Below are 9,153 nucleotides of genomic sequence, written 5' to 3'. Positions count from 1 at the left end.
TCTATAAATTGACCACACGCACGAAGCATGGACGGCACTTAGGCATAAATTACACTTGTGACTATCTCCTGAAGAATTTTGTTCTTGACTTGCTAAAGTCACCTTTGGACCAACCTAATACTATAACAAATTTGCTGTTTTCAGGATTGAATCGTTCCAAATTGGAGTTCGAAAGAGTTCCAATTTTTTATTCATCCCGTCAATTCTCTTTTGCTGCATCTGTAATTTCCTTCCCTTCTTTCTTTCTTTTCAAAAAATGAAAAAGAAAATGTTGTTTCTTGTTTGTACCTTTTGTTTTTTCATCCTTTTAAGATTGAACAAGACTATGCTCTATTCATTCACGAATGCCTTTGCTACAATTGTATTACGTAGGAGGACCACCAGAATGGAGGACCCAAGGAGACCTATACTTTTTTGTTTTTCTCTTTGCATTTATGACAAGTTTATGGTGCACTTGGTATTGAGGAAGAAAATGTTTTTCCATCATTTGGTAGGAAAAGGATATAAAAATCAAAAGGTTGATAAAAATGTCTAAGTATTGATTCAAGTTAGTAATTATAGAGTAGAGTTGAGGTATTTGCCAAGGAAAACGACGAATTCAATTTTCTTCGTTTGTGAAAAAATATCTTTCTTAGAAAATTCAAGGTACTCATGGTTTACCCTTAAAATTGGATAACAATTAAACTTATAATGTGATTTTAAGGAAACGTGATTTCACCTAATATCAATTGATAAATGTAAAGATTAGTAATAGAAATTAACAATAAGATAAAGCAAATTAGTGTTTGAATGGAATTCGGCCCTCGAGCTCGGATACCCTCAAGCTGATTGGTATAAGAACAATTAAAAATATAAGCAAGCTGATGAAAAAAAGTATAAATTAAAGAGAGTGTTATATTGCTTTTATATCTCAGAATGTAAGTGCCTTACAAATGATTGATACTCCTCTTTATATAGTAGAGGAATTCTAATAATGGTATAACTCTAGTTACAGAAGAAAATCCCATGATTAGCTAGTTAACTGTCCTTGATTTGATCCGTTCCGAGATTTCCGCCATGATCTTCGACCAGTCACGGATATCTCGCCTTTCTATTATTATGTAAAGATTAGTAATAAAAATTAACAATAAGATAAAGCAAACCAGTGTTTGAATGGAATTCGGCCCTCGAGCTTGGATACCCTCAAGCTGATTGGTATAAGAACAGTTAAAAATATAAGCAAGCTGATGAAAAAGAGTATAAATTAAAGAGGAAGTGTTATATTGCTTTTATATCTCAGAATGTAAGTGCCTTACAAATGATTGATACTCCTCTTTATATAGTAGAGGAATCCTAATAATGGTATAACTCTAATTACAGAAGAAAATCCCATGATTAGCTAGTTAACTATCCTTGATTTGATCCGTTCCGAGATTTCCGCCATGATCTTCGACCAGTCACGGATATCTCTCCTTTCTGTTATTATGCTCCCTTCGATCTTACTCGATGTCTGTCTCATTCGGTCTCAATCACTACCGGTCTCAATCTTGACAGGTTCCTCGAATCTCGAACTCGGTACCTTGTCCTCGTGCCTCGATTTGATCTATTACGGGATCGATCTTCGATCCTTCACACTGGTCTCGATAAATCAGTAAAATCGGGTCGGCCCGATTTTGACCGTATACATATAGTCCCCTCGTTTTTTGGAGTGTAATGACAAGAAACGAATTGAGCCTTCGATCCTAGACTTGTCATGACGTCATTCCCGTAACATAAGCGGAAGATGTGACCGAAACGTCCCGTCGGTGCAGTTCCCTAGGAATTTAATGCATGCCAGTTGATGGTCGGCACTAGTGGTTTCGAACCGTCGCCGTAAAACCCTTAAAGAGGCCCTTTTTCTCATTGATTCAAGTTTTATTTTCAATTTCTTCCAATCTCCAAAGCTTTTTACATCTTTTAAGTTTTTCCGTTCTGCATAATCTCCAGGTTTTGTTATCAACCTTCTCTCAAAACACCAAGTCTTATTCTCTTCTTCTTTCTTTAAAATCAAACCCAAAATGGTGAAAACATCCAAACTGTGCCGGCAGAAAGAAAAAGCTTCCTCGTCTAAGCCGGCCGGCGAACAACCAGCGGCGGAGCCACTCCCTAAAGAATTCTTTCCTCCGCCGTGTGTCCTTGACTATGATTTCAAAGTTGAGAAGACCTCTTCGGTTCTGGGCCGATATGAGCCGATGTCGAGGTACATATACACAATCACCAGTGGCCTTTTAAAGCAAGTTAAAAAGGACTGCAATTGGGTAGACAAGCACGTGGTGGTGCCCTCGCCCAAAGAGTCAATCACTACGCATGTGGAGGGGTTTTTGAGTGTTTACACCTACTCTTTCACATTCGGTCCTCTAGATCCAATCATTGTGGACTTCTGCAAGACGTACGAGGTCACCCTCGGCCAGATTCATCCTTCGTTTTGGAGGATAGTGACATTGCTTCGGTTTTTCGTAAGCAAAGTCGAGGGGCTTCCCTTCACCCTAGACCATCTCATTCGCCTGTATAGCCCCCGACTTTATCGAGGTGGGATAATAAAGCTTCAACGTCGGTCTTCGAAGGCGGTCTTCTTGAGCAGGGATGAGGACACAAACTGGGGTTGGATGGGCCGATTTGTCCGAGTGAAGACCTCGAACCTGATCCCAGCCGAGAGCATGCCATTTCCAGAGAAATGGAATACGAAACGTTGTGAGCACGTGATTTTTGCCCTATATGAATTACTCCCATAAATTCAAAATAAAATAATTTTTCCATTATTTGTAATTTTGTGAATTTTGTGGCATTTTCTGTCAAGTGTTTGCATTTGTCCGTGCATTTTAATTAAATGAAAATACAAAAAAATGTGTGCATTTGCATTTAGGATTTAATTTAACGTTTTAGGATTAATTAATAAAGTTGTTTTATAAAAAGGAAAAATCACAAAAATAGTTCAATTTGCTTTTAATTCTAACTTTTATCCTTGAGTAGTTTTCTTTTAATTTGTTTTTAAGTAATTGTGATAATTATCATTTAGGTTTAATTAGTGTTTTTTTTAGTTAATTAGGTTCTAGGAATTAATTTAGGCCATTTTAATGTTAATTTGAAAAAATTATAAAAAGAAGTAAAAAGAAAAGCAAAACAAAAGAGTGTTAAGACATAGTTGGGCCAAATCAATTTAAAGTCCATAAGCCCAGACGATTCTCCTCCCCCTGAAACCCGATCCAGCCCAGTCCCACCCAAATACGCGGTACAGGCCCCCAGAACTTGAGGCACATGAAACGACGTAGTTTGAGGAGAGTACTACGTCGTTTAGAGTTCGTGGGTGCAAAATCAATCCTGGCCCTTTATTGTATCTCATCCGATGGCCTCAATTATTTCCCTCATCTTGCATAAAAATGTCCAAACGACCATTAAACCTAAGACCCCTGTTATGTCACCTTGTCTCTTACACCGTCCGCCACCACCAGCCGCCGCCGAAAATCGCCCCACGGCGGTGGCGAGTCTCCAAACTCAACCAAATCTTGACCATATAATCCTCGTTGCCCCCTCATCTTAAATCCACCATCACATCTCCCAAAATCCCCACCAAATCCGGCCAGTGTTAGATCTAAAAAAACAAAAGAAAGGTCTCCCAATTCTTCAACTGTCCAAGAGTGATTCAGCCTGAAACTTGTATTAATCGTTTGTTCTCAATAAGAACATCCGATTAATACCAATTTCGGTTCAAATCGGAGAGTGCCGGAAGTCCGCCAAGCCAACCATCCGTTTACCTAGTTTAGGTATTTCTGTTAACTTCTTCTCTTTTCTTTGTTTTCTTCTTTTTCTCATCTCCTTTATTTTCTTTCTCGTTCTTCCTGTTTTTCGTTTCTTTGTCTCTTTAACCAGTTAATGAAATTTAGACAATAAGAGCTTGTTAGTAATTTCGTTTAATTGTGTCAAAAGGATTTAGAATTACTTCTGTTTTTTTTTATTGATCCTTTTTGTCTTCATTTTCTTACCCAGTGCGATCTATAAGTGTCGAGTTAATATTCAAATGATCAAATTGCTTACTTCTTATACTGTCAATTAGTTTGGGCATGGTTTGGGTCAGAACTTGAGCTTCAAATGCTCATGTTGACTGGTTTGAGATCAGCCTCGGGCCTATTGGGTCATCTACGACCCAGTTCAAAGAAGCCCAGTTGTTTTGGCCCAGAGGGATTTTCATGAATGTAAATTCAGGGTATCTAAGGGGTAATATGGGTAATTGGTTAAGCGGATCTGTCATTAACTGAATAGGGAAGCTTCTAGGAAGCTTGGATGGGGGATTAAGTTGAATTTCAGATTTTTAACTAAGGGTAGTTAAGCTAAAATAAAAATTGAAAAGGGGCCTAATTGCAAAACTGAAATATGTTTGGTTGCTCGATTCCCTTGCCTATAAAGGCATCTTCTCCTTGCCTTTCAAGGCAGACCCAGAGAGACCTAGAGAGAACCGGAGACCTAAGAGAATCAGAAAAATAGAATTCCGGAAAAAATACAAAAAAGATAGTTCTACTGTTCCATTGAAAACTTGAGTGATTCATTTTATTTCTGAAAAACAAAATTCATGTCCTGATATTCAAAATGGATTGATTGTTGGAAGTTTTGATACAAGCTGGTCGAGGGTTAATTTCTCATTGGGTTTTAAGTTGATTTTCTGGGTTTTAATTGCTGGAATTGCTGTTGCTGGGTTACTGCTGTTTGATCCTTCTTAACCCCAGATTTTCCTTGTTTATTTGCTGTACCAGGTATTCTCCAAAACTCCATGGACATTACCTAGGTGTATTTGAAGTCTGGATTTGGAATGTGAATAAGAATGATGAAATTCATGATGAATCTTATTCCTTTGGTCTAACCTCATTTATGCTTGTAATGTTCGGCCCTAAAAATGTTTCAATTAGTATAATGACCTAATTTATTATTATGGTAAGTATAAGTAGGACTGTGCTGTGAATTGTGAAGTTTTAGGATAATTGTGAATTGTGAAGTTTCAATTATTATTATGGTATGTATGAGTAGGACTGTTTAATGATGCTAAGTCTACTGTATTATGGATCTGGGAATGAACTCATGTATGTTCAGGGTGTTATGAACTTATGCCTGAAAGTAAGAGTGAATTTGAGTTTGTAAAAATGGTTAAATTATAAATTTCAGTTGTTCAGCTTTATTCTTTTGCTTTACTGTCCTGGAAAATAAATTTTGGGTTGGGTTATTGCTGTAGATCAGTAAGGTTTTGGCCTTCGGTGTTTGTTTAAATCCTTTGGGATACTTAATTAATCACTTAAGTGCGAGTGTTTCATTCAATTAGTGTTTTAGTGATTGTCAGGTTGTGAGTGATTCAATGATTATCATGTGAATATGTTTGAACTGGGCCCTCTATTGGGGTCTGGTTTCAAGTCGTTTAACAATCTGATTAGTAGCACCTGCAATGAGTCATTGGGCTCCCTTGGGCCCAGATTCGAAAGGAAGCGGGCATTTATTTATGCAACAGTGTAATTTGAACTTGGCGTGAAAGGTCTTGGAATTTCTTGAGTTTTATTAGTACGCTTGATTATGGAGGCGAGCCATAATAGATAATAAGTAGTCTATGGCCCTCGCAAACACATTAATTAGTTATTAATGAGGAATATTCGTAGAAAAACCTTTAGGGCCGTTTAATATACTATCGCGGTTGTGGACACATTCGCGTGACATGATTGCGATTCTAAAAACAAAACCGAAGTATGCGTTCGCGCAACTTCGGCCCAAATTTTCTTAATAAAAATAAAGCGTTATTAATTGTGGACACGTTCGCGTGACATGATTTTTGACGCGCCGAACAATTGGGTACACATACGCGTGACCCGTTTCAAGATAACTTTTCTTAATTTGAAAGCGGTAAAAGGTAATTGCACACTGGTTCTAAAATGAGTAATTAAACAATTTTGAAAAGCCAAGTATGATCAAAGCGACCGTGCTAGAACCACGGAACTCGGGAGTGCCTAACACCTTCTCCCGGGTTAACAGAATTCCTTACCCAGATTTCTGTGTTCGCAGACTGTAAACAGAGTCAATCTTTCCTCGATTCGGGATTTTAAACCGGTGACTTGGGACATCATAAAATTATCCCAAGTGGCGACTCTGATTTTTTTTTATAGAATGATCCCGTTTCGATTATCACTTTAAGTTGGAAAAAAAACCCCTTATACCCTTCCGGGGGTGTAGGTAAAAAGGAGGTGTGACAGCTCTGGCGACTCTGCTGGGGAAAAGAACCCAAAATCTTTGGTTCAGGGTTCAAGAATTCGAGCTTGTTTCATGATTTTTACTTGGCTTTATTTATTGTTCATAATATTGTATTCTGTGAACCTTTTGTGCTAAATGCTATCTGTTTACCGCTTTAATATTGTTTGAATTGTATATAACTGTCTTCTTACGCCACCCATCAGAGTCTTCTGAAAATGGTGCATACGTTCGCGTAGCCCGCTTTTTCTGTAGAAATTATACCAAATAGAGCGAGCTGGGCAAGCGACAAGGCTGGGCAGACTTTAGTGCTCCCGGTACGTCGCCCCCTCCTCGGCCCAGTTGTCCGCTCGGGTACCCCAAGTCTAGACCAAAACCCCATGATTTAAACTTAGAAAAATACAGCTTCATGCCGGATCCCTAGTAGGAGCGCTTGTTTGCATCACGTGCATTTGACTTAGAGGACTCAACACAGGGGTTGGGTCCGTCTAGGACAGGTGTACCCAAAGCAACAGACCATCTTGATGCATCCTACTTGTGCATTTATTTGATTTGGATTTGCATGCTGACCGACTGTTTGGGTAAAAGGGGAGAGTTTGAAAAAGAAAATAGCAGTGTAAGGGTTAAGTGAGTTAATCACCCGTTTTGAAAGAAAAAACCAATGTCCAAATGGTACTAAAACTCTGCCGAATTTTTGAAAAAAATGAAAAAAAGAGAAGGAAAAGGTTTTGTTTTCAAAAATAGTTGGTTTTGTTTTATTTGCCCGAACTACGCCAGTTTGATTCTCACAGGGCGTGAGATACGTAGGCAACCCTCATCGGGTCCAACTTCCCTTTTGCAAAACTAGCCCAAAAAGAACAAAATTTTATGATAAATAAGTAAGGTGATGCCATTCTTGTCAAAAATAGCCGAATGTCCCTAAAAGGGCGCCGGAAGGCGATTTTTGCAAGAACAGCCACCTTTGGTCATTTTTAAATTTTTTTGGCCGGTTAGCGAACACAGCCCTAAAATCTTCTTCCTCGAGGTGCTGAAAGGCCGTATTGGCAAAGCCGGATATTTTTATGAAAATTTTGAAAAAAATAGTGATAACTTTTTGAGTCAAAAATGAGTCTTGATTTTTCTCCTGTTAGTTTCCTTTTTGAGCCTGTCGGTTTTTATGGTAAAAATTCAGTAGGATGAGTCGTTGTAATCAAAATATTTTATTTTTATTTAAAAATCCCAAAATATTTTATTAATTATTTTTATCCCCCAGAACTACACTCGGTCTGATTCATGCGGGGTCATGAGAGAATAAAAACAAAGAGAAGAGGAAGGCAAGAATGGAAAAAAAAAGAGAGAGAAAAAGGGAAGTTGCAAACGGAAATAAGGAAAGCCGGGATGACGCAAGCAACCGATCAAATGCATAATAGAAACAGTTAACTGCTTAGGTGCATTCATTCCCCAAAAATGTGCGGTTTCCAGCCCTAATCGCTAACAAGGTTGTTGTTGATGTATTGAGCCCAGGAAGGTGGTTAGTTTGTCGCATTTGGGTGAGTCATCCATACACGCTAGGTCAAACAGCAAGACAACCATGACTAGTAAGGGATCGGACATAGGTGTTGTCGAATCAGAATTTGAGTTGAAAGAAGAGGCCCAAAGGTTGAAACGCCAGATAACGGAGATGAACCAGGCTTGGATTAGTGGGCACCCTCTACCTTCAATCCCCACCTGTTGGCCCAAGTTCAGATGAAGTTTTGAAGATTGACAAAATGAACTCAGTCATGGACCAGGTCCATCATGTGAGACACAGTGTTAATATACTTATACATGTGAGAGGCATGTGGAGAAGATAAGTATCAAGGATCAGCAACAATATCTTCTGAGTTGATCGAAAAGGTTGCATAGGATAAGGAGATGAAGTCTCCTTGTGTGAAGAGAACTAAATCCGGATCAAGAATAAGGATTGGAGTTTGAATTGTTCTAGGACTCGAATTTGATAAAGGATCAACAATTGAGTCTCAATCAAACTCTGATTACTAACTCTATAAATAATAATGATTGTTCTCTTTTACAGGTTGCGCACATACGCAGAAGTTAAACGAAATTGAGAGCAAAAGAGCTAGGCGATTTTGCAAGCAATTTATGTGTGATTCAAGTGTGCATTCTTGAAGCTACATGAACCAGAGTGAAGAACCAATTCCATTGTGTCTTTCTTTATTTCTAGTTCAATTGTAGTAGGTGTTTTCATATTGTACCTTTCAGCTTTCATAGAAACAAATGTATTAGGTACTTTGAGTATTCAAGTTAGAGTTAACTTGAAAGTATCGCAACAGTTGAGGCTGTGTGCCACACTGGGATTAGAGTTTAATCCTTAGATTTACAAGAGTTTTGTAAATGCAGTTTTGGCTCAGTGATTTTAGTGGAAGTTTGGGAAAATCCTACTAAGTAGTAGGTCGTGGTATTTTCACCTTTTGAGCCAGGTGTTTTCCACGTAAAAATCTATGTGTTCTTTATTTTATGCACTCTTAATTCCGCAAACAGTAATAGTCAGTATACCTAGAAGAACCAGGTTCTTATAGAGCGAAAATTAGGTACCACACAAATCACCCCCTCTCTTGTGTGGTATTGACGTGTAGGACATCAATTGGTATCAGAGCGGGTTATCCTTGAAGAGGCTAACACCTTAGGAGAAGATCAACAATGAGTGCACCACCTGGGAACTGGGAAGGGCAATCCACTGCCAGGCCTCCACTTTTCAATGGTCAGTACTATTCTTGGTGGAAGAACAGAATGAGAGATCACATTATAGGGGAAGATTATGAACTTTGGGACATAGCCACTGATGGTCCCCTAGCAACCACAAAGAAGAATGCTGAAGGAATTGATGTGCCAAAGACAAGGGTTGATTGCACTGCTGAGGACCTGAGGAAGTGGGAGAAA

Source organism: Nicotiana attenuata, chromosome 12 (assembly GCF_001879085.1).
Source record: "Nicotiana attenuata strain UT chromosome 12, NIATTr2, whole genome shotgun sequence".
Lineage (NCBI taxonomy): Eukaryota > Viridiplantae > Streptophyta > Magnoliopsida > Solanales > Solanaceae > Nicotiana > Nicotiana attenuata.
This window is presented reverse-complemented; position numbering follows the sequence as displayed.